Below are 15,995 nucleotides of genomic sequence, written 5' to 3'. Positions count from 1 at the left end.
CTTACTCTGCGCTTCCAGGTGCTGTCAACACATCGACTCATGTAATCTTCACGACAGCCTGCTCAGTAAGGGCTAACATCACTCACACTTTACAGATGAGGACACCAAGGCACAGGGAGGGTTAGTAAGCTGCCCAAGGCAATACAGCCAGTAAGAGGGGGAGCCAGGATCCCAGCTCAGGAGCCTGGGCCCCTAATGGCAGCTGGTGCTTTTCAGAGTCCAAACCTTAAACTCCTTCAAGGCCTTTTTTGGCTAAGGCACCATTGTGTGAATTCACCCAAGTGTTGCTGGGTTTATAAGAAAATCAGACGGGCTGGTTAAGACTAACTTTACCAATCAATGACCGGGCAGATAAGAAACATTTTTTCTAGGGAGAATTTCTTTTTATAGTTGAGAGACAAAACTATAATGGAATTTTATCCAGAACACACTTTTACTAACTTGAGAATGGCAGCTAGGGGCATGAAAATGCTTATCTGAATTTAATAAACTAAATTGTATCTAAGAGGCCACCAGCTGTGTGCATGTCAATGCTACACTGCAGGTCCCAGACAGGTGTGGGCAAAAGCACTGAGAGGTCAGGAACCCCGATGCACGGACAGTTCCGGTCTTTCTTCGGGAACAATACAAATCATCCCATGTTCCCCTAACCACGGAACCCTGGCCAAGTGATTTCCCCTTTCCTGATCGGGATTCCCACAACTGTAAGATGCAAAGGGACAGGCTAAGTCCAAAACCTACATGGAGAGGTCATAGGGGGCTTTAAAGAGAAGCCAGCAATCTGCCTCTGAGAAAGTGGGCCAGGCTGCACACGTCTGAGGAAGCTGGGGGCCACCGTGGAACAAATAACAGGAAACTGAAAGCCTCCATCCAGGCAAAGAGCTGGGACCAGGAAGGACAAGGTGCTACAGGAGTATGAACAGCAGGGGGCGCCGGTTTGGAAGAGCGTGATGTTTCCGCTGAGCTCGGAAAGAAGAGCACTTAGCTGAGCAAGGAGGGGTATCTGTCAGGTGAGTGAGCGCCGCACACAAGGTGGGCCAGGGGCCAGGGAGAGCAGACTGGGGGCAGCTCTGTCTTCTTGGGTCCCAAGACCTGGATGCTACCCCGAAGCACGAATCAACCTTTAACAGTGCGAAGGAATTCCACCGAGGGTACAAACTCGGGGTTGCTGGAGCTCAGTTGGCAGGTGGGTCACAGGGGTGTGGCACCGCCAAAGCCCAGAGAGGATTTGGGGCGCAGGGGCCCAAAGTATGACATTAAGGAAGACATGTTTCATCTTAAGTTAGTCATTCTCTTCTATCTGGAATTGCTTGAGCTATGTTCTTTCAAATGGCTGTCCCATATTTTGACATGACCCACAATAAAAACTTGGATCTTTTAACTCTGTGACCCAGTGCACGGACAGACACACATACACAGAACACAGTCTGACTCTTACGGCCTGGAATGCACTCTGATATTTTCTGCTCGAAGTCCATTAAAAAAAAATGCTGGTCTCCACCCACTGAACTGACTTCATGATCCACCCATGGGCCACAACCCACAGTTTGGAAAACACACTTTTCTCTGATGGAATGCATTAAAAGATAAACCCTCCCATGCTTCCATTTTTCCCTGTAGTCGTAACCAATGAGCAAAAGGCACAGTACGGTCATGCAGGCAACCCTTGTGTTATAGGTCAACTGCAGGAATGGGGTTTAGAGACAAAGAGCTAAGGCTCTGACCACAGTCAAATGTCCTTAGACCAGACATGCAGGGCACCTGCTGGGCGGGAGGGGTGCTGCTCATGTGTGCTCATGTGAGTCGTTTTTCCAATAGAGTGAAACCTTACTTGGTTGGGTTTCACTAATTGAAGTTTGTGTTCGTTAGAAGAAATGGGGGACACAGAAGCAACACAGACGAGACGGTAGGAAGAATCTTAACCCCTTAAGAAAATAAGGTTTGGGGAAGAAACCCAAAGCACCCTACAATGAAAATTTATACACAAATATTGATGTATTTGTTACAATAAGTCTTACTGATGCGTTACCACGTCTCCTCTATGAGAATTTGCTGGCAGCACTAATTAGGCAAGTCCGACTTACTGTATGATCACGAAAGGAACAATACACTATTTTTTTTTAAAGATTTTATTTATTTGACAGAGAGAGACACAGCGAGAGAGGGAACACAAGCAGGGGGAGTGCGAGAGGGAGAAGCAGGCTTCCCGCCGAGGAGGGAGCCCGATGTGGGGCTCGATCCCAGGACCCTGAGATCATGACCTGAGCTGAAGGCAGTCGCCTAACCAACTGAGCCACCCAGGTGCCCCAACAATACACTATTTTTTAATAAATATTTTATAATTTGGAAACTTAAACAGTCTATCACCCTACCACTCACTAGAATTAATACAGACGGTGAAGTTCTACTGCACAAGTTTCTTAGTTTTCTTAGGTTTGCTATTCAGATGTGTACACATATTCCTATGAAAAGTCGGGCAAACCACGTGCGAGGGCCGATGACAAAAGTCCAGTTTCACGAGATCCCGCAACAGTGTGGTTAAGACAGTGTAACTGTGGCTCAAGGGTCAAGACCCAAACAGAATGTACTCCCAGAGAAGAAGGGGTAAATAGGTGACGTGTTCGAGAAACCCCACCACTGGAGCGGGTTTCCTCTCCCACCCCGTTGACTTGCTGTCTTCACAGACTTCCCACGGCACGGCGCACAGGGTTGCACGTGGGGTCGCGTGGCTGTCTCCGGCCAGGTGGTAGGTTCCCAGCCGAGGACCACAGGAGGACGACGGCCTGACTTCTCTGACTACGGGACTTGTTATCAGAGTATTGACAGGACAGGCATGCTATGAAGCAGGCTTTGAACAAGGCTACCCGAGAAACACTTCCACAGGTCACACTGGCACTGACAACGGGGGGAATGCCAAATAAGCTGACATTTAGCTACTTGTAACATGTCCCGGGTGAGGCCCTCCAAAGGGAAGAGTGGCCGTCTCTAAACAACGTACAGAGGTGTTGCTCGTATTCTTGAGGGCAACGGTTGCAAGTGTGGTCCCGACACAGCAGCATCAATTCATCTGGGTGTTGACTGGAAATGCACGTTATCATGTCCCACCCAGACCTACTCAATCAGAACCTCAGGGTGGGGGGCCCATGCTGGCGATCTGTGTCTTACCCCGCCCCCCACCCTCCCACCCCCCACAAGATGCTGGCAGGACTCAAGGCTGTGCTCAAAGGTGGGGAGGGGCAGCCCTGGAGTCCTGCTCACTTCCACTTTCAGAAACAACTTAGGGAAAATTCACGACCATATGCTGAGGCAATTCAGACAGACAAGGAAACAGTTTTTAATCTGCATTCACACACACACACACACACACACACACACACACACACACACACACTGCAAAAATGCCACCCCCCAGTGCCCATCTAGAAAATTCAGTCCTGACGCCTTAGATGGAGCAAAGCAAGTTGGTATTTCCTGAGTGCTGATACTGGCTAGCACCATGTGGAAACCTTAACCAGCCTCTGTGACATGAGATCCTCTGAAAAATCCTCTGAACGAGGTATCGCTGCCTCATCTCCAAGATGGGAAACTGAGGCTCAGGACATCACAGGTATGTGGCCAAAGCCACAGGGCAACCCTGGCAGAACCAGGTTTAACCGTCCCCCCATCCTGAACTCAGCTCATGGCACCAAGATGCTTCCAGGAAACCTGTCCCCACAGCCACAACACAGAGCCTTGAGTCACGGGTGTCTGCTAAGGGGTTTCCAGGGCTTCACAAGGCCACGAGCTAGCAGTCAGGTACAGTGGGAAATGCAGGTGTAGGGAACACAGCCAGAAGTTCGCATCTGGGGACACCTTGGCTGAGGAATGTGCACTGTCCTCTGGAGGTGATGAGCAGCCTCTCCCAGCTCTAAGAGCTCTGTCCCTGGCCCGTCAGAGACACAGGCAGACGGTGCCCTCCCACTCGGCCTGTGGTGTGGCCCTGGGGAAAATGCCCAGGTTCAGCTTAGCCCAGGCTTAGCACCCAGACTCACAACCTATCTGTGCCCACTCAACCTGTCCCAGCCCGAGCACCTCCCCGGGGACCGGCCGCCTGCAGCGCGCCCCACGCTCTTCACTCTACAGCCCAGCACACACCGAGTATCCGAAGGAGGGGAGAGAGAGATTTTAAAGAGATTTTAAAAACACAACTTTAACACTCTGTGGCTTCAAGGAGTAGAAGCAGGGGCGCTGAAGAGGGAGGGGCGTCCTGCGGAGCACCCTCTGCACCAGTGCCCGGGATGGAGGAAGGCACAGGTGGCACAGGCCTGGATCTCCTCGGGGGGCTCTCACCCTCCTGGGCGCTCAGACCGTGAATGTGGAGCAGCGAGGGGCGGAGGATGGCAGTCCTCTCAGGAAGGGGAAAGTGAACGGCACAGAGCTCTGTCTAAAAACATCCAGACTCTTGTTGATGGGCACAGGCCTGGAGGTGCATGCAGCGTACTGTGTGTTCATGCTGGGGGGTGGGGTGGCTGCAAGAAAGCCACCACCTCAGGCTTTAAGGTGCAAGACAAGGGCAAAAGAGAAGCAGGTAGGAAGGGGGAGGGGCAAGTGGAATTTCGTTTGTCTTGGACATCGAAACGGAGATGCCCAGCTGAAAGCTGGCAGTACCAGTCTGAACCAGGGGAGGAGGCGAGGGCTGGACAGTTGGATACGGGCTTAGCTGTAGGATCACGGTCCAAAAATCTGTGAGTGGGGATAAGCTTACCCTGGGCGCACGTGGAACGAGGAAAGAAGGGGCAGAGGAAAAATGTAATGTAGCGAATAAAATAACCATTGCGAGCCTTCATTTGAACACGAGCGAATGTAAAACGGGACCTCTTGAAGTATTTGAAATTGTCAAGTGTGACACAGTCCCTGCTGGGGGTACACACTTCCAGGCTGTGGAATGAGGGAGTGCGAAGGGTTACACTCTCTGTTCGCTCTAAGGGGAAGGTGAGCGCAGGCAGGCCTAGGGATCAGCACGGCCAACACCACCAGACGGCCGGCCGCCCACCCAGCTGGGGCCTGCAGCTTTTCTCTTCTTTGGAAACCGGTGCTCTGGGAGACGGACTTGGCCTTCTCCAGGGTCGTTCATGCTTGGGGAGCTATGCTGGTCACGCTCTCCTACTACTCTTTCGGCATTTAAAATCCTCAGAACCCCTACGGTGCTTTCTCTGCTACTTCAGTCTTGGTGCTTCTCCCTGTCCCGCCCACAAGTGTTTTGCCCCATCTTCCTGATTAATCCATAAGCAGCTGATTTAGGGTGAGGTCCCTGTTTACATCCTTCTCATGCTGTCCTCCGAGTGAGGCCTCAAGCCCCGCAGGGGTGCGTGAGTGACCTAGGACATGATGCTTCCTCAACGAGAAGACAGTCCCCGGGAGACACAGAGTGCGGGCAGCTGGAAGGACTTGACAGGTGATGACCGCACGCTCAGGGAGGGGCTGTTACAGGCTGCATGGTGTCCCCGGTCCTAATCCAAACACCTCAGAATATGACCGTGTTTGGAGACAGGGTCTTTCAAGAGACCCTTTGGTTAAAATGAGGTCATTAGGGTGGTTCCTAATCCACTAGGATTGGTGATTTTATTTATTTTATTTTTATTTTTTATTATTTTTTTTATTTTGGATTGGTGATTTTATAAGAAGAGAGAACTTGGACACAGACACACACAGAGGAAAGACCATGAGGAGACACAGAGGGAAGACAGTCATCCACGAGCCAAGGAGACGGGCCTCAGGAGAGAGAAACCAACCCTGCCGACACCTTGATCTTGGACTTCCAGCCTCTAGAACTGTGACATGATCCGTGTCTGTTGTTTGAGCCCCCTGCCTTTGGCACTGGGTCTGCCCGAGTGGATGGATGCAGAGGCACACAGAGCTCGAGTATCAAGAAGTCAGGTGGGGGCGGTCCCTGGGGGCTGTGGCAGTGAGGGAAAGCTTTGTGGAAAAGGAGCTTCCGTGGGTCTTGAAGGATTGGTACAGTTCCAGCGAGTGAGCAGACATGGTCTGCTCGGGCCCCAGATTCAGGGAAATGTGGGGGGGAGGAGAGGTCTGCAAGGGGGGTCGGATGCAATGAAACTGGGTGGGGCTACACAGAGTAGGGGCCCACAAGACCACCAGGAGCCCCCAGCCAGGGCCAGGCAAGCGTGAGGGTCTATAAATGAGCCTTGAAGTCTTGGCTGAAAAAGCCCTTGGCTTTCCCCATGATCAATCAATAGCCGTCATTCATAAGGTGCCTTATCGTGCGAGAGTTGGTATCTTTTCACTCTGTGAGGGGTCATCATTTTTACTCCCAATTTATACCCAAGGAGCCCAGGCTGTAAGAATTTAAGTACTTTTCCCACAATCACATCAGGCAGCAGGTCACAAAGCCGGGAGTGAAACCCAAGTTTTCTGCCCCGAACTGAGTTCCCTGCACTCCATCCCACTGCAGAGCTGAACTGAAGCCCGCCACCGGATGGGGCTGGCCCTCCAGCAAGCGGGCAGCTTGGGACAGGCAGCCAAGCTGAGGCGAGCCATTCAGTGGGTAGCCATCATCGGGGTGAGGACTCGGGCGGGAGGACACGCATGTTCTCCAATGGGGAACAGAAAACAGCACCGAGGTCTGAGGGCTGAGCGTCAGGGAATGCTCCCCCAAGGAGGTGAAATTTCATCGGTCTGCCCATGCGTGTTCTCGCTGCGCGTGAGAATGAAAAGAGTAATTGGGACTGGCAGCTGAATCACTCCAACTAAGCCGTGGGTTCTTTCACACTGAAGGCATATCTGGGGTTTGGAACTGTGTGCATCACACCAACATCCAGATCCTTGAAAAGCTGTCTGACGTAAGCCTGATGTGTGAGTTTAGACGTATCTGTGTTGATATAATACTATAATATATATGATATAATACGGCTCTAAGAGGCACAGGATGAGGTTCTTAACCCAAGGGGCTCCAAAATGGAAATCAGGGCACCCACGAATGGGGCGAGGGGAAAACCAACCAACCCACCCCGTACCCGTCCTCATCAGCACCTGATATTTCACACTCCCTTTCCTTACGAATTCAGGCAATGAGCCCCCGTGGTGTTGGCAGCACCTGTGACTTTCACCCCACATTACTGTCACTGCAGGATATCGTAACATATGGATATCAAAACAACAGCGGCCACTAGACCTATCATGAAATCTCATTATTAAATTTCTAAAGAAATAACTATCACAATTTAAAATGATATTTTGATAACTGAATCCCCTTCTTGTGGCAAGGAAACCTGTAATATGAGTAAACAAAAACAAAGTCGGAAAAACTGTAAAGGAGTGAATTTGGAAGGGTCTGGCGAATGACGGAATAGATGTGCACACACGCAGACTATGGGATCTCCCATCGGGGGGCCAGGGATCCCCCTGCCCCCCCGCGGGGACTTCCTGCAGTCCAGCCTTAGTCCACGACACCCATGACAAGCATGGGTGCTGAGCTGGCTGAGCTGCTGTTAGAGAGAGAGGGACGTCTCAGTGACAAAGGCTGCAGAGACTAAAGACATGGTAGTCTGCCTGGTGCCCCTGGTTTGCTCTGTAGACGGAGGGGCTGAGCCTAACAGGACAGGCATGGCTCTAAATACATCAGGTAACTTCCCAGCCCATGGGCTGCTAATGCCTCCTCCCGCCTGCAGGTGGCGCTCGGGTAGCCGAGCCGGGGCCCTGTTCCACTCTCCTGGCCTGGGGACCCGGGGTAGAAGCCCCACCTGTTTGTGGGTTCCCACGGCAAAAGCCTCTGACTTTGTGGGCTGTTTAACACGCAGTTCTTGAAGACCGGGCATATGGGCTCATAAAACAGGTGCTAGGTGAAGAGCACCCCTCGAGAGCAATTCCCCAGACTTCATCTGGGGAGGGAGCAGAAGAAAAATGCTAAGAATTTACACAACCGCCAGGAAGTAAATGGGTTAATGAAGGTTTCTAGGCAAAAAGGGCACGGAAAGGAACTCGGCAGGCTGCGCAGGAAGAGAGCTCTCCTGCCCTGTCCATCATCCGAGCCCCTGGCCATGAAAACGCACCGTGGAATTTTAACAGGGAGACGTATTTATCACTTTACACGTCAGTTTGTCACATGTAACAATTAATTTGATGATCCCAAATTGGACCTGACATGAATCCTCTTGATGATCCAGCATGCCTGGATTCAGCAGAGATGAATACTGTTGTTAATTTCTCCAGCAGAGGATGCAAGAATCGACCGGGGTCGCTCTTGGTAATTTCCATACCACTCGACTCAGCGCCCACCCCACAGTGACTGTGCCCCTTTGGCTGACAGCTGTGGCCAATTTTCGGAAGCGTGGCGTCCCAGCGTGCTTACTGGCGGTTCAGTTTTCAGAGACAACAGGATGTAGGGGAGCAGGAGAAATCAAGTGCCATCAACAGAGAGTCAGGGAAAATGGGGCTGAAAAGGCTCTGAAGTCATGTCAGTAGGGAAATAAAGTTTGATTAAGAGAAATTGTGATTTATGATGAACTTTTCAGGAACACATCAATTGTGCCAAGTAAACTCCCTTTGAAGTCTGTATGTCCCTGGATAGTGAGAAGAAATCTTTTCTCCTCCCTCCCCCATCCCTCCCACAAGCAGCTGCTAACTCTAAACCCGGTCCCTGCTGCCCAGGGATCAGCTGCTGGATGCCACACCCCACCAGGCCCAGGTGCCATAGGGGTGCACCAGTCACCTTAAGGAAACCCATTGGGAAGATGTCAACATCTACATGATGACGCTTAGCCCCTGACAGCAGTACCCTGTTCACACCCACCACTCAACAGCGAATGCTCGTGATGATTCTTTCTTGCAATTACTATTCCCCACCACCCTTTAGACTGTGGTTAGGAAGGAGCCCACAGAACCGAGTATCCATCACAGAAGCTGCGTGGCAAGACATCCAGTGATCAATGTACTGAAAAATCCTCTTTGCACATCTTTATGCCTCTGGCCACTGCGGCTACAAAGTCGTGGCCATTCGAAGGCATGGCCATCCTTCAGAGCCATGTCCCTTGATAAAACGTCAATGCCAAAGAAACACAGACAGATACACCGTACATACCTGCTGTCTCATCAGCCTCTGCCACCACAGTCCCCTCGAAAGAGTAAGCAGTTTACGAAAGAAAGCTAAACATTTAGTCCCTTGAAAACAGCATTTATGGTCACAAACTCTTAAGCTGAGAGGAGAGGGAAGATACAGTATTAACAGCCCACTAGATTCAAACAGAAGACAAAAATGTTAGAAACCATGGAAAAGAATTCAACCGCCCCTCTACATATGTATGCGTCTCCTCTCCTAGAGATACAATTTGAGTTGCAAAGCTTGCTCAGCTAGCTGGTGGTGCAGCTGGCCCAGCTCAGGTCTCCTAACTGGGTCCTTCTCGTGCACCCTGGCATTTCGTAATAACAACTCAGTGGCTATGGAACACTGGAAATGATACTCGGCCCCTCTGGGTCATTCTAACACGAGTCCTATTAACCCCATGTCCTGAGGACTCTTGGGAAGAACTAACAGATGACGAACGGAGGCACATATAAGAATGATCATTAAGAATACCCAGGCAAGGGCGCCTGGGTGGCTCAGTCATTAAGCATTCTGCCTTCAGCTCAGGTCATGATCTCAGGGTCCAGGGATCGAGTCCCACATCGGGCTCCCCCGCTCGGTGGGAAGCCTGCTTCTCCCTCTCCCACTCCCTTTGCTTGTGTTCCCTCTCTCGCTGTGTTTCTCTCTGTCAAATAAATAAAATCTTAAAAAAAAAAAAAAAAAGAAAACCCAGGCAAGAAATAAAACAAAGCAGCTCTTGAGCAATTTTAGTAAAGAAAAAGACAGCATGGTACAGTCCCTAATTAACACAGAGCACTTCACAAGGAGAGCTTATATGGCAGGCTCTGGGCCAGACACTAAAGCTAAAGAACAAATGTGCGAAACCAAGCTCCTGCCTCATTAAAAATCTTGGTCTGAGTTGGCTATACATTTCATTATATGCCATTATCTTCATCCTCATTATACTGTGACACCTTCAGCAGTGACAGAACTCCCAAGGATATATGAAAGGAGACTTGTCCCTCTTGCTCTGCACCTTAGTCGGGATTGTGTGTTATCTGAGTGCATTTTCAGGATGTTCATTTGGAAGATTATTGAAGCAAATACTGTAATACAAATGATGCATTGTTTGGGTGCAGAAAAAAACCAAAGAGCACAAAAGAAAACCCAAGAGATTTGTTCCGCGAACTGTAGCGCACAGACAGTCCATTTCCTTGTGCTGTCCTAAAAATGTCATATAATTGTCAGTAAAAACTTTAAAAAGATTTACAGGCACATCACCTTTAATCCTGTTTAAGTCTGAAATGACTCATCACCTACCCAGGATCTACTACACCACCAAAAGAATGCAGACGGCCTCACTGAGGACCGATCCACCTGCTCATGTGTCTCGAGGACTGACTTCTGTTTTCTCATCTCCAGAGGCCAGTGAAGTCCCAGCCACATAATAGGAACTCCATAAATGTGTGACTATTATTAATTCATGTGTGCTTTTCTTCAAAGCCTACAAATATTCATTTTCCCTCATTCTGTTTCATCATCAAAGTCCCGTTAGAGAAAAGACTTATCTACAAATGTCACGCTACGGATGAAGAGCCAGGTCCCAGAGGTTAGTGCTGTACCTGGGGCCACCCAGGAGCCACAGGCCAGGACTCAGGGGGCCCTGGCTCCACCCCCAGCATGAGACTCTTCCAGGCCAAGCTGCTTCATGTACACTTCACAGGGACAATGGAAGGCTGGCCCTAGGCGACTCCATGTCCCTACACTGCTTGGTGTCATAGCCCTAAATATGGCCTAGGATTAAAAAAGAAAGCTATGAAGACCCACAGATAAAACTAACAGATAAAAAGCCCAGCCTGAGTTGGATCAAACTCAAGCTTCAAGTGGAAACATTTCTCTTTCCTGGTTGTTGTCCCTAAGGGATGCCGGCTCAGTGACTCAGAGGGAGGAGCCCTCGTGCTCACCCCCAGGCGAGGGTTTCCAACACCTCCCATCCAGGGAGCACAGCCCTATAGGCACAGAGTCTGGAGCTCTGAGTGCCCAGAAGATGCCGGAGGGTCAACGGACTCTTGCTGCCCTGAGCCTCCTTCCCCCTCCTCTCTTGGCTTCAGGCTCCCCTCAGACCCAACAGAGGCAACAAAGGCATTTCTCATGGAAATCCACCCCACAGGCTCAGCCTTGCTAGAGCTGGAAAGGGTTTGCATTCGTTTCTATCTACAAATCGCATTCGGAACCTCTGGCAAAATGAAAACAGACTCTCTTCCATTCTTTAGTAGTATTTGTTTTTGGCCCATGCAGCACCACCCTTCCCATTTAAGACTTTTTATTTCTTTTTTCCACTTAGAGTCATAATGAATTTAGTAGCCATGAGTCATCGGTTTTGCCTCGATGCCAACTTCCTCTGATTTGCGCTTTTCTGGTCTGATTTCCTCTCTTTGCTGACTTTAGGAATCTCCAATCCATGGCGTCCAAAATCGAGATGGACCCAGTGTTTGTGCTCTGTGTCTCCCACACACTGGGCTGGCGGTTCCAGGGCGGGCGGTCCTGTCCGTGGCTCCGTGGCTCCTGTCACAGAGGTCTCAGCACTTGCTGGAGTAGGAGCGACCACTATGCGGGCTGAGGGAGTGGGGGTGCCCTCGTGGGAGCCTGAGCCACCCCAGCACCGGGCTTGGACCAGAGCAAAGCTTGAGTTGACAATTGGGGTGGAAGAAAAAAATGACAGAAACTCTTCCTTCTTAAAGGAGCTTGGATGGAAACCAGTATTTAGCAAGATAATCCTAGTACTACAATTATGTCTCTGAACTTTAAAGTTCAAAGTAACATGTTAGGCTCTCTTTTTAATAATTTCTCCCAAACTCTTTGGAAAAAGAGGGCTGGCTGCCAGAATATAAGCGGTAGGCAGCAGAGTGGCCCGTCTTTGGAATCAGACAGGTTTGGAGTCAAATATTCCTTGTGTCAGTGCCTATGGGAATGACCTCAGGCAGGTCATCAGCCTTTCTCAGCAGATTTCCTCACCCTTAAAAGGAGGGGCCACTGCCTCCCTCTGTAGGAAGTGAGGACAAAGTAAGACTAAGTATTTAACGCACCTGGTCTAATGGTGGCTTGTATTTGTCATTATTTGGCTGTTAGACTTTCTGAATGATGCTGGTCATTGATAGTAGGGACAATCTTCTGAACTTCTTATTCTCCAAGGCCCAATTAGGACAAGACAGATCATAAAGCTCAACAGGCAGAGTGACAGACACGTTCCGAATAAAGTCTCAAAAAACAGTCCTATAGACGGGTCTCACATATCCTGTCTCCCTTCTCCTCTGTGGGGTACTTATAAATACAGCAGTCAGTTAGGAAGTTAATAATTACTTATAGATAGCTAAAGGGTAAATTATTCATATAACATTTTCTACATTTTATATAGTGCTGACATTTCTGACAAACATATAGACATTAGTAGCATTACAAAGCGTGGGATGGAGTCTCCCTACTCAAAGTGTGGTAGGAAAAAGCAGCACCACATCCCCTGGGAGCCTGTGAGAAATGGAGTCTCATGCCCCACCCCAGCCCTGCTGAGGCAGAGTCTGCATTCCCAGGTGATTTGCAAGCACACTGAAATTTGAGAGGCTCTGCCCACTCCTTGGTCACTCAGAGGAGACAGGCAAGGGATGGGACATGCGCTGGCTGGGGACTTGGCAGACCGGGATTCTGTCGATTGCTACTCAGCCCCTGCCACTTCTGCTTAGCTGAGCACCACTGGGCAATCACATCACTTTACATGCTTCTTCCTTCCATCCGCCTGTTAAATCAGGAACTGTGAAGGGTCAGAGGTTTTATCTGACCTGTCAGTTAACCAGTTAGCCTGCCACTGTGTGTGTGTGTGTGTGTGTGTGTGCGCACGCGCACGTGAGCGCACACATGCATGTGGGCGTGCACGCCCCCGCCCCCCAACACACAAGACACAGACCTCTGGGATAATTCCACAGCTAACATAATACTCAACGGTGAAAGACTGAAAGCTTTCCTGTTAAGATCAGAAGCAAGACAAGGATGCCCACTCTCAAAACTCCTATTCAACAGTACTGGAAGTCCTAGCCAGAGCAATTAGTCACAAAACAGAAATAACAGGCATGTAAGTCAGCAAGGATGTTTATAGATGATACGATCTTAGGAAATCCTAAAGGCTCCACCAAAAGCTGTTAGAACTAATAAATTCAGTAAAGTTGCAAGATACAAAACCAACACACAGAAATCGATTACCTTTCTAGACACAAACAGCAAACTAGCTGAAAAAGAAATTTTAAAAATCCCCTTTACAATAGCATCATAAATAATAAAATACTTAGGAATAAATTTAACCAAGGAGGTTAAAGATCTATACACTGAAAACTATAAAAAGTTGATGAAAGAAATTGAAGAAGACACAAATAAATGGAAAGATAGCCTGTGTTCATGGATTGGAAGAATTAATACTGTTAAATGTTCAGACTACTTGGAGCAATCACAGATTCAATGCAATCCTTAATCAAAATTCCAATGGCATTTTTCACAGAAATAGAAAAAAATAATCCTAAACTTGGTTTGGACCCACAAAGACCCCAAATAGCCAAAGTAATCCTGAGAAAGAAGAACAAAGCTAGAGACATCTCACTTCCTGACTTCAAACTATATTACAAAGCTATTGTAATCAGTACAGTATGGTACGGACATAAAAACATACCCAGACCAATGGGACAGAATCAAGAGTCCAGAAATCTGCCCCTTCCCACACACTTAAAATGCTGGGGAGAAAATTTAGACTTAGCCCAAGGAATAGGCAAAAAAGACAACGGAGAGCTTTGGTGGACTAACATTCTATTTGTTTTGCCTTATTTTTCAGATCTTCAGGGAAATGAAATATAAAGAGATGATGTACAGAGTGGCAGATTCTGGGGTCAAGAAATTGAAACAGTGACACTGGTGTATAATCTCACTGATCTACGAATGTTCTTTAGAAACCCAACCTGCCAGTAAGTCCAGGTAAATGGCTATCATCACCACCCTCCTAGGTTCAAATTACTGGCAACTCAGGAGGAACATATCTTGCCCAAAGATAGGAGTCTTGGGCCATGACACACATCCCTGGGCATGCGTGCCCTGGCACGCCTTGACGCCACCTTGGAGAGATGCACCTCCACATGGAGCCCTTGTGCCAAAGTGCCTGAGGGAGGGAAGCGATGCAGAGAGGAAGAGGCAGGGGAGAGAGAGAGCCAGCCCTCCCTCCAGCATCAGCAATCTCAACACGTCCTCTACCTTTTTCAAAATGCTCATCTACACTGTTCCCCCTGACTCAGACTCCCCCTATTTCTGCTTATCACATTTCTGTATGTGCTTCTAGGTTCAAAGAATATCACCTCTTCCATGTTAATTGAACAGCATGTTAATTAACAGCATTCAGGTGGTTAATTGTCCTAGTTTTTCTGTCAACCTGCAGAATTATCAAGTGCTGCAGGGAAGCAACCACCCTTTCCCCGCAAAGTGGGGAGGTTTCAAAGCTCAGAAATATTCCATCATGTCCTCCTCCTACAGAATCCGAGGGTGCCGAAAGCTAACCTCAGCTGCAGAGGTCAAGCTATTCTGGAGGCAGGGATGTTGTTAAATCAACAGAATGAATTAGTACTTCTAGAACCAAACTTCAACTTCATGCTCAACTGCCATCTTGCAAAGTGGGCGCCCACATCAGAACTTCATATTTCTACTCTGTCATCTTAGCTGTCCTTCCCTTCATTTCCCACCTCCCACGACACGCCCCAAAAAAGAAAACAGCAATTACTTCTCTAAATTTAGTTAGACTGGCCGAAGATGCTCTAGATCCCATTGTCATCGTGCCACGAGAACCTGCTCTACAAAGGAACACATAATAGATGCAACTTATCATCTCCGCTCACCCGGTTTTCAGCTTTTGTCCTGACATATATATTCAAAATTATCTAGAATAAAAAGTTAGGGTGGCAGTCTAGCTTTTGGCCAAATCCTTGGACCACCCCAGACACACTTTTTTTCTCCAGTGCTATGCAGTTCTCCCGGAGAAGGCTGTACTTTGCAGAAAGCCAGGGAGGCCACAGACAGCCACCTTTCAGCCAGCACACCAAACAGCCCACCATTGTGCCTTATTTGCAAAAGCCTTAATGTCAGGCTTGACCATAAATTCCTGGAGCAATTTCCACGAAGAGCCTATTCTGGCTTCCTCTTAGCAGAAAACCCATCTTGGCAGCGACCCCATGTCAACAGTGCCTGGTATCTTGGCGACCAGCAGGGGACTGAGTGAGCTCAGACCCACTTGTGGGCTCATGGGAACAGTCTGAGCAGCCCTGTCCTGTGACGGTGACACAGAGTTGATCTCCACGTCCTCTCTCCTCCCTGTGAACGCCTCAAGCCCATTCATTCTGAGAGGGCTGAGAACATTCCCGAGCTGTCCTCCATGTGCAGTTTTCCTAGGGGATGAGGAACCCTCGAGGCCCTCCTGCTTTGTTTTTCTTCCCAGGATTGCTGACTCCACCTGCTGCAGCTTCTGTTCAACTGTGTGTGTGCAAATCGTCTGGCACCCCCGACTTGAGAAGAGGGGTTTTGTCTTGTTCACTAACGTGCCCCAACCATGGGGAAGGGCACCTGGCACCCAGCAGGTACTTACAGGTGTCGCGTGAATAGGTGAGCGCCCCCCAGTGGGAAGGTGGACTGCTTGGATGCGTGTGCACTGGGATATCAGCTCACGGCTGCCATTTTGGAGAAATGACTGGGGCACAAAAACTGTCTCACGGAAATCTACCAGAAGAATGGGGGATGGCGCCATTCTAGTAATTTAGCCAGTGTCCTCTGGTTAGTTCTGATGGTGTCTGTAGGGATTAACCTTTCAGATTTGGTCTTCTTCACAAATCCCACAGGTTTTATTCTAAACGTGTATGACCAC

The 15,995-nt window shown here is 49.1% G+C and overlaps 1 protein-coding gene and 1 long non-coding RNA gene across 2 annotated transcripts in view; one reads left to right on the top strand and one right to left on the bottom strand.

Annotated features, from left to right (window-relative positions):
• Positions 1-15,995, bottom strand: part of DAP (death associated protein) — a 67,218-nt gene that overhangs the window by 26,729 nt on the left and 24,494 nt on the right. The gene's annotated exons all lie outside the window — the stretch shown is intronic.
• LOC112820343 (uncharacterized) lies at positions 335-15,691 on the top strand. The gene is made up of 3 exons (XR_012377650.1): positions 335-1,010; positions 13,929-14,068; positions 15,573-15,691. It is a non-coding gene; the product is annotated as an uncharacterized lncRNA (long non-coding RNA).

This window comes from Callorhinus ursinus, unplaced genomic scaffold, assembly GCF_003265705.2.
Source record: "Callorhinus ursinus isolate GAN/ISIS: 27379988/994484 unplaced genomic scaffold, GSC_fseal_2.0 scaffold3, whole genome shotgun sequence".
Lineage (NCBI taxonomy): Eukaryota > Metazoa > Chordata > Mammalia > Carnivora > Otariidae > Callorhinus > Callorhinus ursinus.
Note: the sequence above shows the minus strand (reverse complement) of the source record. Positions and strands in the feature narration are given on the sequence as shown.